Raw genomic sequence first — 13,933 nt, 5'->3', positions numbered from 1 at the left:
AGCATGAAGCTCAAGATATCCGAAAATAAAACTACGTTTCTAGCTGACTGTCCCATTCCGAAATGGCGTAACATCTGCTTTATAAACACTAACCCAAACAATAAAACAACGCATACTATTCGCATTCAAAATAATAAATATGTGAAAATCATTCAGTTAAATTACACTTTTTTTATAACATACGCTTCTCTGCTCATGTACAGTAATCATATTAAGAAACGCAAGTAAAACTACAACATTTTAAATAAAAAAGGCGTAGAGTGACAGTTATTAGACATGTATATAAATTTGATGTAGGTATAATTGCAAGCAATCTGTTTGACATATCACTGATAGTGTACTGGTGAACGGGAAGCATCGTAAATTCATAGTAACGGTTCGAAACACCTTGAAACACAATTTTTTTCTGTTATATTTTGTTATTTATTCGAATTATTTGGCGTTATTTGTGAGTCTATAGTCACTGTGTCTATTATCCACAATGATTCCCTTTGTGTGCATGGAAATTAGCAGGATGGGTATATTAGCCATACTAATGGAATGTGGGAATCCCAGTAGCATATCTGTTGTTTCTGCAGTTTGCTCCCACCTCCAGTTACGTTCGTGGTGATTCTTCTGTCTTCAGCTAAGGCTTTCCTCAGCCAACTGAAAAGTATGAAAGTCACATGACACTAAAGCAGCGCATTTGCTGCAGGAAATACGAAACTGCCAAGACGCCTAAGTGATAGTTTCATACTTTCTGCGATATGATTAGCGCTCTCGCATTTGTGTTTATATGGACATACTTATACAGTAGACATTCAAGATGATAAAATGTGTAGGTTTATTAGATTACAAAACAAACTGTTTCACTGTTTCGAAACACCGTATCGAAACATTACATTGTACTGTTTCATTTGTTTCGAAACATTTACGTGTTTCAGCTTGCCCATCTCTAGTGTCGATCGAAAAATATAGATACTCTGTTCAAGAGTAGTATCGTAAGAAAACTATCGAAAGAAATCGGTCCGTACGTTGAGGTATCGACACTTACTCACAATCCTTGTTTTTAAAATCTATCTCTAGTAGAGAGAACAGTCAGTTTTCACGTTTAAATGCAGTGATACAACCGTTGTGACGGGGTGTTTTCTTAAATGCTCTTAAATGTTTGAAGTGTTTCCCGAAGACTTCAGATTTTTGAAATATATTTCTCACCTCACTTCATTATCATTCAATTATCAAAATACTGTCAAGTTTCACTTTTGGTAGTAGCCATTTTGTATGCTGATTCAGAGCCTAATTCCTAAACTGTTTCAGACAACAATACACAAAGAAACAAATACGTCGAACTGTAAAATAAGGGAATTCCAAGTAAAAGAACTGCCAACAATAGCGAGGCGTCGCGAATGTTTTTATACACTCACTCTGTTGCTCGCCCACACCACACTGCACCTCCAATTGCTGGCCTGTTGGTGTTGCGCGTTCAATAGTTACCAAGTGTTGGAACTTAGTTATGCGACCAAAATTTTGGAGAAATAAAAGAAACATAATTTGGGGAAAAATAAAAATGTAATAAGTCATTATTGGATCATTCGATATGCCACATGCTATAAAGTACTGATTTCACCAAACGTATATATTGAAAAGTGTCGAGTAAAAAAGTATCGTTATTGAGATGAAAGGGCCGACACTTTTTCCGTCCCTACATACACCACATTGTGCGACCATTTGTTTCCCTTCTAATTCCACAAAGATGACAATATTTAGTTGGTTTGCTTTCCAAGATATTCTTACCACGGTGAACTATCGTTGATGTCGGATCCTGTTAATTGTTACAGATTTTTCCCGTTCTGGCTTCATTCTTCCAGTCTTGTGTCCCATGTTACTTATTCCTTACTTTCTAGTTTCCCAAGCGTTTAAGACACTGGCGACAGAGATATTTCCCTACTCACATAGCTTTTTTTGAATTTTATATTTAGTAATAATTGAGAAATCGGTGACATTCACAGATTCATCAGCTACCCCTTTATATGGCTTTCATCACAGGACGTCTGGACGTTGCATTCTGAATTTACTGTCTGACAGTACGGTCAGTCCTCGACCACTTGCGTCGGGCTTGAAATGTACATAGTACATCACTGTCAGCTTTACTGTTATTGTGATAGTGTCATATATACCTTGTTAATGTGCACAGTACATCATCATTGTTCGCTTTATTGTCATCATTTATACCTTGTTAATATCGACAGCGATAGAGCATTAAAAGTAAGAAGTTGAGGTGTAATTGCGGTATCGTGCAGCTATTTATCTACAGTCGTAGAAAAAAAAAACATAATTTATCCGTATAATTACCACATAGAAAAGAACATGAATTTAGCCGTCTGGTATGCTATCACTTTGCTCAACGCCTCTCCGGCTACCGTAGAATATGGAGATGTACAGGTCGACGCAAGAAAAGCATGCTCCAAATACGGGTTTTTCCTGTGAGAGAAGAGCACCAAGCAAAACAAGTCCACAGATCACCTAATCGTGGGTACACACCATGATCATTATCATCAACAATGAATGTCGTTCTTGGTGGAGACTAGGGAAACCAAGTAATATCTCCATTTGCCCTATTTTTAACCATCTCTTCTCTCTCTGTCCAGTTTTTTCCTTCCTTTTGTTAATCTCTTCAATATTGTGCGATGAATGTACTACTCGTTTTTGTGATAGCAGATATTTCTTGGTGTACAACTTTTTGTTTCACTCCAATCCAACATCGTCATCTCTAAAGCGCCATCCGGTTTTCTCACTGTGTCCAAACAAATTACATGTTCTTCCCTTTTTATTTCTACAGTGAAAGAACTTTGTTCAACGGTCTTCCGCTAGTCCACATCACCTTACCACATTTATTATTTAGACAGTATAAGAGGGATAAGTTTACCCACAGAGATGTTCCACGTGCAGATCGATTTTTGTAATCAGTCAGTGTAGAAATTAGTAGAAAGAGATTAGTGTGTGTCATAAAAATTTTGCTGGTAATTTTCACAGTCAGTATTTGACGGCAAGAGGAGAAGAGGTGCTGGGGTAAAGTATCTGAACACCGCTCTTTGTGCCAGTGTCCTGAATTGAACTCCATATCTCTCCGCAGTGTCTCTTGAAGTTAGAGTGTGTGACAGTGTTGGCGGTGATCTGCGTGTCAGATGGGGAAATTAAGCTCAGCGGCCCCTTGGTGATATTTGAGAGGTGTACGACATGTGCTGGTATTGTTTTACCTTCTGCCTTCTCTCTTCATCATCATACAACATAAACATAACTGTTGCGTATGAGGCGGAACTATGGGCCTCATGGATCAGACTCTTAATAGGTTGACGTGAGGATCAATGAACTATACTTGACGGGATGTATCTGGAACATCTTAGGTGATTAGAAGTTAGTAGACATGAATACAATTAAATACTTAGCTTTAATTCAGCATCAGCGGTGAAAGTCGATCTTGACTTTGTACAATAATATTTACAAGTGCAGTTATAGACTGAACTGCGAATACTTCTTTACAATTCTGATTGCTTCACGCACATAGATCAGTTGTCAATGCATAAACTGTATGTGGCGCCTGGCTAGGTTTTAGCTACTGACTTAGCTGAAGGCTGTGCTAACTAGCGTCTCTGCAAATGAGATCTCTGAAGCTATAACAAGTGAACCATTACTATTAAAGTCGGTTGTAGAACTGGGCAGTGCGCTAGCTTGTCTCGTAAGACCAGCCGAGTGCCCATCGCGGGTCCGATGTGTGCTGACGGACCGCGGCCAATTTGAAGCCTACAACCTAGCCAGTGTGGTGCCTTGCGGTGACACCACAATAACAGAACGCTATACATATATATTACACTCTACAAAAACAAATGTGACACAGCTCTCACAAATCCAAAGGGGAAGGGACTAATGTGTGCGGGGCAATCTTCTCGACAATCAGTTGAACCCACCTGTGGGATATCCCAGCCAAAAGTGCCATACTACATGCATGTAGTATACTCTCCGCCGTCACTTCCTCTCGACTCTTGGCGCATGAGGGGCTCTAAAGTAGTCTACGCCGACAGCTCGATGGTTGATGTCGGGGATGGCTACGCTTGTGCTCACACAGGAGGTATTGAACAGCGCTCCCTGCCGAATGGCTGCAGTGTTTTCACTGCAGAGCTGGTGGGCACATCCCGTGTTCTTGAGCATATCCATTTCTGCTCCGGTGAGTCCTTCCTTGTCTGTAGTGATTTCCTTGAACAACTTACAAGCCATTGGCCAGTGCTACTGTGGCCGTCCTTTGGTAGCGGCCATAGAGTAGTCGTCCACTGGTGTTTGTCTGGACCCCGGGACACGTCTGATTCCCAGGAAATTAGCTTGCTGACAAGCTGGGCAAACAGGCTACTCGGAAATCGCTTCGGGAGATCGACATCACTGAAACTGACCTGCGCTCGGTATCACTTCCAAAGTGTTTGGAGTACAGAATGGCATAATCTAGGTAAGCCCAATAAACTGCATGCCACAAAGGAAACCACGAATTTGTGGAAGTCCTCCATGCGGGCCTCTCGCAGAGACTCTGTGGTCCTCTGTCGCTCCGCATCGGCCACGCTTGGCTGACCCATGGCTATCTCCTACGCCAGGCTGTTCCAACCGAGCTCCAGGGAGCCGGAGCGCTCACTGCGGCAGCTCGGAGCCCGCGTGGAGGGGGAAAGCGAACTCACTGCCCCCTGGCCGCATGCAGCCGCAACTGACGCAATAATCCGTGTTCAATGACAGCTATGATTAGCCGCGGGAGACCTGTACCTCTATTGGAGGATACCTTTCTATTCATTGAGAGGGATGGTCGTCCGCAGTGTCTTGTATGTCATAAAGTAATTAATTCTGCGAAGAGGTACAATATACAACGACATTATACACGTCTTCACGCAGCGCACTACGATCAGGTAGAAGGCGTTGCACGCAGAGAACTGGTGGCCAGGCTTAAGAACGACATACCAGGAGACGTTAAGTTTAAAAACGGTTTCGTAATACGGAGGGTATCAAAACATGCAACATAGTTCGTGATCTGTAGTGCGTTTATAATTTTCAGGTGAATGAGAGCGGAGAAAACACTACTGAGTCTGCAAATCGAGCAAGCTGCAGGGTGGCTCACATCATTGCGACGAGTGGCAAGCCGTTTTCGGTGGGACCACTCGTAAAATCGTGCATGGTAGCCGTTGCAGAATGTTTGTTTCCAAGGGAGGTGCAGGCAATTGAAGGAGTTTGCCTGTCGAAGCAAACAATGTCTCGTCGAATCCTAGACATGGCAGCGGATTTAGAGACACAGCTCAGGAAAAAGGCGGAGAGCTTTGTTGCATTTTCGCTAGTGCTTGACGAAAGCACCGACATATCGGACTGTGCTCAGCTTGCAGTTTTTGTGCGTGGAGCTGCAAGTAACTGAAGAACTCTTGGATGTGGTACCACTCGATTACACCGCAACAGGACGTGACATTTTTGAAGCTGTTTGTGAATCAGTGGACAATATGAATTTGCCGTGGGATAAGCTCCATTCTGTAGCGACAGACGGTGCACCACAAACGATCGGGTGTCACCAAGGTTATGCTTCTCGTTTGAAAAATAAACTCAGGGACGAATTCGGGAAAGACATTTTGACTCTTTATTGTTTTATTCACCAAGAGGCACTGTGCGCTGAAACAGTAGAGCTAGGTGGCGTAATGAAAGATGTCGTGAAGTGTGTGAATTTTGTGCGGCGTCACGGTATGAATCATCGCCAATTCAAAGGATTCCTGAAAGATATGGAAGCGGAGTATGGGGATATACCTTACCACAGTACAGTTCGTTGGCTGAGTCGGGGAAAATTTCTTGATGTTTTCTTTGCCATTCGTGAGGAAATAACCCTTTTTCTCGAAATGAAAGGGGAAGAAATGCGTTTTCTGAAAGATATAAAATGGATATCAGAGCTGGCGTTCCTAGCTGACATAACTATGCATCTAAATAATGTAAATCTGTCATTGCAGGGCAAAGGGCAGCTAATAGTTGACATGCACGACCAGATCAAAGCGTTCATGCAAAAGTTACGTTTATTTGAGAGGCATATGAATAATGGACATTTAACGTTCTTCAATCGTCTTGCTTCTTTAAAACTACCTGAAGGTACTACTTTCGGCGATTACCAAGCAAAGTTAAAGCAGCTCATCACGTCGTTTGAAACACGATTCCGAGACCTCACTAGTTTGGAAATGGAACTTAAGGTGTTCAGCATTCCTTTTTCAGTTTCCCCCGATGACTTGTCATCAGCCTTCATTTGGAGATTATTGATTAGCAAAATTCAACTTTGTTGAAAGACAGGTGCTACAATACGTTGGATTTGTCATGATGGTATCGTTCATTACAGCAAAAAACATTTCCCAAGCTTCACAACAATGCTGCTCAGATCATGGGCATGTTTGGATCTACGTATTGTTGTGAGCAGCTTTTGTCAGCAATGAAAAGAGTAAAAAGTAAGGAACGATCGTTTCTTCAGGATGCAACAATGAAGGCCATCCTCCGCATTACCGCTGTGAACACTTTGACGCCTGATATTTTCCATCTTGTAATGAAAAGAAAAGTCAAGCTACAGAGGCCCAATAAATTTAGTATGCAATTTCTTATAAAACAGTTGTTTCTTATTTATTTCCTGAACATCGTATTTCCTGGTGTAGCTTGTCACCACGTCTTAGGAGCTAAAAGTATGAGGTTGTCGATCTTGCAAGACGCAACTGGCACATCAAAACGCTTGCCTTGCCGCCTGCCTCAGCCTGCCGTGCCACCTGCCGGCGTGCGGGCCCACTTGAATGGTCACAGCGAGCGACACGGCTCCCTGGAGCAGGGAGCGCTCCGCGGCTCACAACGGAGCCGACGAGCTGGAACAGCCTGTCCTACCCTGTGAAGACCCACCCCAGTTCGTTGCGGCGGCCGGTTGACGGTGGCCCACATTCTGTTGCACGTCCTGGTTTAGCTGCCCTACGACGTAATTTTCAGTTACCGGACTCGTTACCATTAGTTTTAGCTGACAACGCCTCATCGGGTAATTTTCAAGAATGATTGCCTATCGAAATCGCTGGGTCCAAACGATACATATTGAACGTACGATCCTAAATCGATCATGCGACACTGGTGGCGGCCGTAATGATCAATTATTTGTGATCGTGATTTTTATCTGTTTTCCGTCTTTCTCTTAGTTGCTCTAAATTATATACACTACTGGCAATTAAAATTGCTACACCACGAAGATGACGTGCTACAGACGCAGAATTTAACCGACAGGAAGAAGATGCTGTGATATGCAAATGATTAGCTTTTCAGAGCATTCACACAAGGTTGGCGCTGGTGGCGACACCTACAACGTGCTGACATGAGGAAAGTTTCCAACCGATTTGTCATACACAAACAGTAGTTGACCGGCGTTGCCTGGTGAAACGTTGTTGTGAGGCCTCGTGTAAAGAGGAGAAATGCGTACCATCACGTTTCCGACTTTGATAAAGGTCGGATTGTAGCCTATCGCGATTGCGGTTTATCATATCGCGACATTGCTGCTCGCGTTGGTCGAGATCCAATGACTGTTAGCAGAATATGGAATCGGTGGGTTCAGGAGGGTAATATGGAATGGCCTCGTATCACTAGCAGTCGAGATGACAGGCATCTTATCCGCATGGATGTAACGGATCGTGCAGCCACGTCCCTGCCCCTGAGTCAACAGATGGGGACGTTTGCAAGACAACAACCATCTGCACGAACAGTTCGACGACGTTTGCAGGAGCATGGATTATCAGCTCGGAGACCATGGCTGCGGTTACCCTTGACGCTGCATCACAGACAGGAGCGCCTGCGATGGTGTACTCAACGACGAACCTGGGCGCACGAATGGCCAAACGTCATTTTTTCGGATGAATCCAGGTTCTGTTTACAGCATCATGATGGTCGCATCCGTGTTTGGCGACATCGCGGTGAACGCAATTGGAAGCGTGTATTCGTCATTGCCATACTGGCGTATCACCCGGCGTGATGGTGGAAGCGTGTATTCGTCATCGCCATACTGGCGTATCACCCGGCGTGATGGTATGGGGTGCCATTGGTTGCACGTCTCGGTCACCTCTTGTTCGCATTGACGGCACTTTCAACAGTGGACGTTACATTTCAGATGTGTTACGACCCGTGGCTCTACCCTTCATTCGATCCCTGCGAAACCCTACATTTCATCAGGATAATGCACGACCGCATGTTGCAGGTCCTGTACGGGCCTTTCTGGGTACGGAAAATGTTCGACTGCTGCCATGCCAGCACATTCTCCAGATCTCTCACCAACTGAAAACGTCCAGTCAATGGTGGCCGAGCAACTGGCTCATCACAATACGCCAGTCACTACTCTTGATGAACTGTGGTATCGTGTTGAAGCTGCATGGGAAGCTGTACCTGTACATGCCATCCAAGCTCTGTTTGACTCAATACCCAGGCGTATCAAAGCCGTTATTACGGTCAGAGGTGGTTGTTCTGGGTACTGATTTCTCAGGATGTATGCACCCAAATTGCATGAAAATGTAATCCCATGTCACTTCTAGTATAATATATTTGTCCAATGAATATCTGTTTATCATCTGCATTTCTTCTTGGTGTAGCAGTTTTAATGGCCAGTGGTATACTTTCACGAATTATTTGTGAGTTGCTAGGGTAACCAGACGATTTATGTCAGTAGTGAGTGGGATATCTGGTGTTCTTGAAGTTTCTTCCACGAATTCTCTCACATGGAAAAACCCAATTCCATACTTACCCAGCGCAGAAAATAGTTTGACTTTTTGTCGCAAATATGGGGTACTACCGGACGAGGAAGGAGGGACTGTGTAGAGTTTGGTGGTGCGAAGTGTGTAAAACTTCGTAAAAAGAGTTTCGATATCGAAATACCGTTACAATTTCATTGCGGACAGTGCGGAAAACGAACGAGTATCAAGAAGAATATATGGTTCGACTCTTCCAAATTATCCATCCAGACCTGCGTAATCTTCTATCTTGCTGGATTCGAGATTACACCTTGCAAGCAACAGCATCGGAAACTGCCAATACCGTGTGCGACTATTTCGAGTTTTGCAGAGAAATGTGTTATGTGGTACTGACGAACGACAGTGTACTGATTGGTGGACCGAGTAAAGTTGTTGAAGTAGACGAATTTCACACAGCAAGAAGGAAGAACCAGAGAGGACTACTTTCAAAGAGTGAAATCGATCATATTTGGGTGTTCGGTTGAACAAAACGAAAGTCCCGGAAGTGTTTCGTTGTCAGAGTATTGTCCAGAGACAAGGTCATTTTAGTGCGTCTCATAAAGCACGTCATACTGTCTGGTAGTAAAGTCATTACAGACGGGTTTCAGTCCTACAAGACACTCAAAGCTGAAGGATTGGACCACTAGTTCGTCAACCACTCTGTAGAGGTCACGTCTTTGGATGACCCCAGTGTGCACACGCAGAACATCGAGCGGCTATGGATATCTGTGAAGTCTTCTATTAAAAGAGAAGGATGTCCACGACAAAGAGACGAACTATACTTGTTTCCGTACATCTATTTCCACAACTTGCGTTTGCAAGGAAAAGTTAACGCATGTGACACTCTACCCATAATCTTGCGTGATATTGGCAGAGTTTACCCAGACTGTGGAAAAAAGGGAATTGTTCCCGTAGCTTACACATCACATGGACTTTCACATGACGACAACACCGACGACGAGTAAGGTACGTCGTCTCCTTTGTAATTACAAGTATTTTTGTAACGCTCTTCTTTTGTCGTTGCAGTAGTGACCACCGTAAACATACTCACAGCGCCCGCCACCAGAGTCGCGAGATCGATTTAGGATTGCACGTTCGATATATATCGTTTGGATCACGCGACTTCGATAGGCAATCATTTTGGAAATCATCCCTCATTTACGTTTTATACGTGACGGGGGTTTTATCTTTCCATCTAAGTTTTAGTGCATGTCCTTTGTCGATATGTGTTCTCTACCCTACTGCTTTTGGACTGGAAGTTTTAATGTGTTACAGAGTGGCTGGCTTATCCTTTTTGATTCTCAGCCAGCCACGGTCGTCTGCTCTTTTGTTTTAATCCATTCTGCCTGTTTCTTGCGTCACTCTGTGGTTTTCTTGTCTCATTTTGTCCATCGTAGTATTTGTTGCCCCTCTGCAGTTCTTGTGGTTTTTCTTTTCTCCAGGTTTTTGTGTGGTAAGTCTTGTTTATTTTATTCTCTCCCCCGTGGACTTGTTTTATAGGAACAAGGGGCCGATGATCAAGCAGTTTGGTCCCTCCCCCACACCACCCCCTTAAACCAACCAACCAACTAAATGTATATTTATTTATTGCTGGCCATCAGACGTAATGGTCTGATTAAGACAACAATCTATGAAAACTTGGAGTTAGTGGAAGATACTGTCACATGTGACCATGTAATATTGTTTTATTTTCTGCCACTATTAGATGATTATTTATTGTGGGTACTGGACATGTGGGCTTGGGAGGAAAACTTTGCGTTTTTCGCACTGGGAAGTTACACTCGTGATGTGGTCTCAGGGTCCTGTTGTCAGCAGAAGGCAGTCAGTGAATGTCACTAGGATAGACGAGCCTCCCCAGGGAGATGGGCAGTTTTCACGAAAGTGAGGCTATTGCCTGCTTTGTGCTTTTGGGTGCAGAGCCAGTGCCTGGCCTAGTTGAGGACATGGGACACGGTACTGTTACTGCCATTCTCAGAGAATAATTGAGTGCGACACTTTTGCCTTTTCTGCATGAGCATTGAATGTCAAATGCCGTGATGCCACCTGAGCCAGTGTGAGAAAGATGGTTTCCTTCACTCCAAACTTCTGGTTGCTATTGGGCGCTTGATTTCCTTATTGCATTGGTCTGCAGGAAATCAGGCGCCCAATAGCATAGCGTTACCGTCAAGCACACGGATGTAACCACGCCACAACACCTAGGCACGTCAGTCCACAACAGCTCCCGAGCGGGCACAGTGCGACAGCATATTTGGTAGCTATCGGACGGCCATCGTCTTGTGTAAACAACTTCAATGTAAGACGAGGACCCACAGTCCAATATACTTTTAATTCTGTTTTTCTCTATGGACTTCCCAACTATTTGTGATGGTATTTTGTCTTTTTAGTCCGTTTAATTTCATGACATAGATTTTACAACCTGATGATGGGAGCATTGTCTCTTGAAACGCGTTGTTAAAATATATGTATAAGAATCGCGGTTGAATGCTAACAGTGATAACCAAACTTCTGGTCATCCAATGAAGCCGAGTCGCTCCACCACTGTGCTTGATGTCAGGAGACCGACCAGTTGAGGAGCCAATGCTCTAGGGCAGCAACAACCTCGTGTTCATTAATGTGTGTTTTGTACGCCAAATACGGGAAGTTCCTATGTGTTTCCCTGTTTTTTTCATGAAATAAGCGATAGTCTCGTCTATCACATTGGCAAGCGTTGAGTTGTCCCAGCCATGTAGAGTTCTTTGAAAGTAGAGAGCTGAGAAGGGAGAAATAAATTTCGTGGATTAGTGCTCCGGGCAACTTGCGATTGGTCTCTCAGCGTACATCTGGTGCTGATGGGTCCATGCTTTGCTGATTCTGGGGAAATGTTAAGTTACGCAGCCTGTGGTAGCGTGATTCGTTCTCTCAGCAGCTCACTTCTTACTTGTTCTGGCATGCAACGTGATTTGCCCATTTGATTATAATTTGAGATTTTCTCTCATTGACATTGAATTTGTGAGCTGCCATGTAAGGATAACTTGCTGCATTTATTCCATTTAGTCTTCTGTATAATTTGGTACCTCTCCAAAGTGTTAACCTCTTTTGGTGTAGATTCAATCCAGATACTTAGAAAACTTTGCTCACTTTTAACTTCCGTGTACTGTGTCAAATAATTTTAGCAAATAAAATCCTGTTATACTTAGACTTTATTTAAATTACCAGATCGTTTAAATCAACCTATAACTTTTCTATGGTACACATCAAAAAATTTGCATCACCCCAGTTCCCAGAACTCCTGAAGGTAGACGTTGACTGTGGATATTGTATAACAGACACAGTCCCTTTGACTGTTCAGAGATGTCACTAAACCCACCCAAAGATGTAAACAACCATGCATGAGCAGCGCCTATTAGACAGAGGGGGTCCGACAGCCGATCAGTTCCAGTCATTCCCCACGAAGGAGGTACACGGCTCGTGTTGTCTGTAGTTCAACCACGCCAAGATGGTCAATACCGCGGTTCGATCGCGTCCGCATTGTTACTTTGTGCCAGGAAGGGCTCTCAACAGGGAAAGTGTCCAGGCGTCGCAGAGTGAACCAAAGCGATGTTGCTCGGACATGGAGGAGATATAGAGAGACAGGAACTGTCGATGACATGCCTCGCTCAGGCCGCCCAAGAGGCACAACTGCAGTGGATGACCGCTACCTACGGATTATGGCACGGAGCAACCCTGACAGCAACGCCACCATGCTTTTTGTGCAGCCACAGGACGTCGTGTTACGACTCAAACTGTGGGCCATCACTCCCGACGTCCATGGCGAGGTTCATCTTTGCAACCACGACACCATGCAGCGCGGTACAGATGGGCCGAACAACATGCCGATTGGACTGCTCAGGATTGGCATCACGTTCTCTTCACCGGTGAGTGTTGCATATGCCTTCAACCAGACAATCGTCCGAGACGTGTTTGGAGGCAACCCGGTCAGGCTAAACGCATTAGGCACACTGTCCAGCGAGTGCAGCAAGGCGGAGGTTCCATGCTGTTTTGTGGTGGCATTATGTGGAGCCGACGTACACCGCTGGTGGTCATGGAAGGCGCCGCAACGGCTGTACGTCACGTGAATGCCGATAGTGCAACAACGTCGGCAGCATATTGGCGAGGCATTCGTCTTCATGGACGACAATTCGCGCCCCCATCGTGCACATCTTAAGAATGATTTCCTTCAGGATAACGACATCGCTCGACTAGAGTGGCCAGCATGTTCTCCAGACATGAACCCTATCGAACATGCCTGGGATAGATTGAAAAAGGCTGTTTATGGAGGACGTGGCCCACCAACCACTCTGAGGGATCTACGTTGAATCGCCGTTGAGGAGTGGGACAATCCGGACTGGACCAACAGTGCCCTGATGAACTTGTGGATAGTATGCCACGGCGAATACAGACATGCATCAATGCAGAAGGACGTGCTACTGGGTATTAAAGGTACTGGTGTGTACAGCAATCTGGACCACCACCTCTGAATGTTTCGCTGTATGGTGGTACAACATGGAATGTGTGATTTTTATGAGCAATAGAAAGGACGGAAATGATGTTTATGTTGACCTCTGTTCCAATTTTGTATACAGGTTCCGGAACTCTCGGAACCGAGGTGGAACAAAACTTTTTTTATGTATGTGTAACACCTTGCACGCCTAAGCTTGTTGTTCTCACTCTGACGATTTTATCGTTGTGCATATTGGTCAAACTCAACGAACATTCTCTTATTATTCACTGAAGGTAACCATTGTTGCAATAGGTCGTCATGTTTTATTAGAAATCTGTTACTGACTAGGGAGAGCTGTGTCGATATCACCTAGGATTATAAGTTTGCTATGTTTTGTTCCATGACTATTTGGCTAACGACTCTGCAGTATTCTGACGAAAAGCAACAACATTTTATAGCAACGTCATAGCATAAAACAGATCTTGGGTTGAAAAACCACAAAAACAACATAAATTTGCAGATAAATTTTATATCGTTCCATGCATCACAAATACAGAAACGGACAGATTTAACATTACTCTTCAATATTTTGATCTTGACTTTCATTTTAGCTGGATGAATGCGTTACTAGTTTCTGTATACAGGTTTGTTTGTTTAGTGCGGAAGTTATAGCAATGGAGCAAGTATTATTTCCCCAGTGGCTGAC

The sequence above is a fragment of the Schistocerca cancellata genome, chromosome 2 (genome assembly GCF_023864275.1).
Source record: "Schistocerca cancellata isolate TAMUIC-IGC-003103 chromosome 2, iqSchCanc2.1, whole genome shotgun sequence".
Taxonomy (NCBI): domain Eukaryota; kingdom Metazoa; phylum Arthropoda; class Insecta; order Orthoptera; family Acrididae; genus Schistocerca; species Schistocerca cancellata.
The sequence above is the reverse complement of the archived record's forward strand: the minus strand, read 5'-3'. Positions refer to the sequence as shown.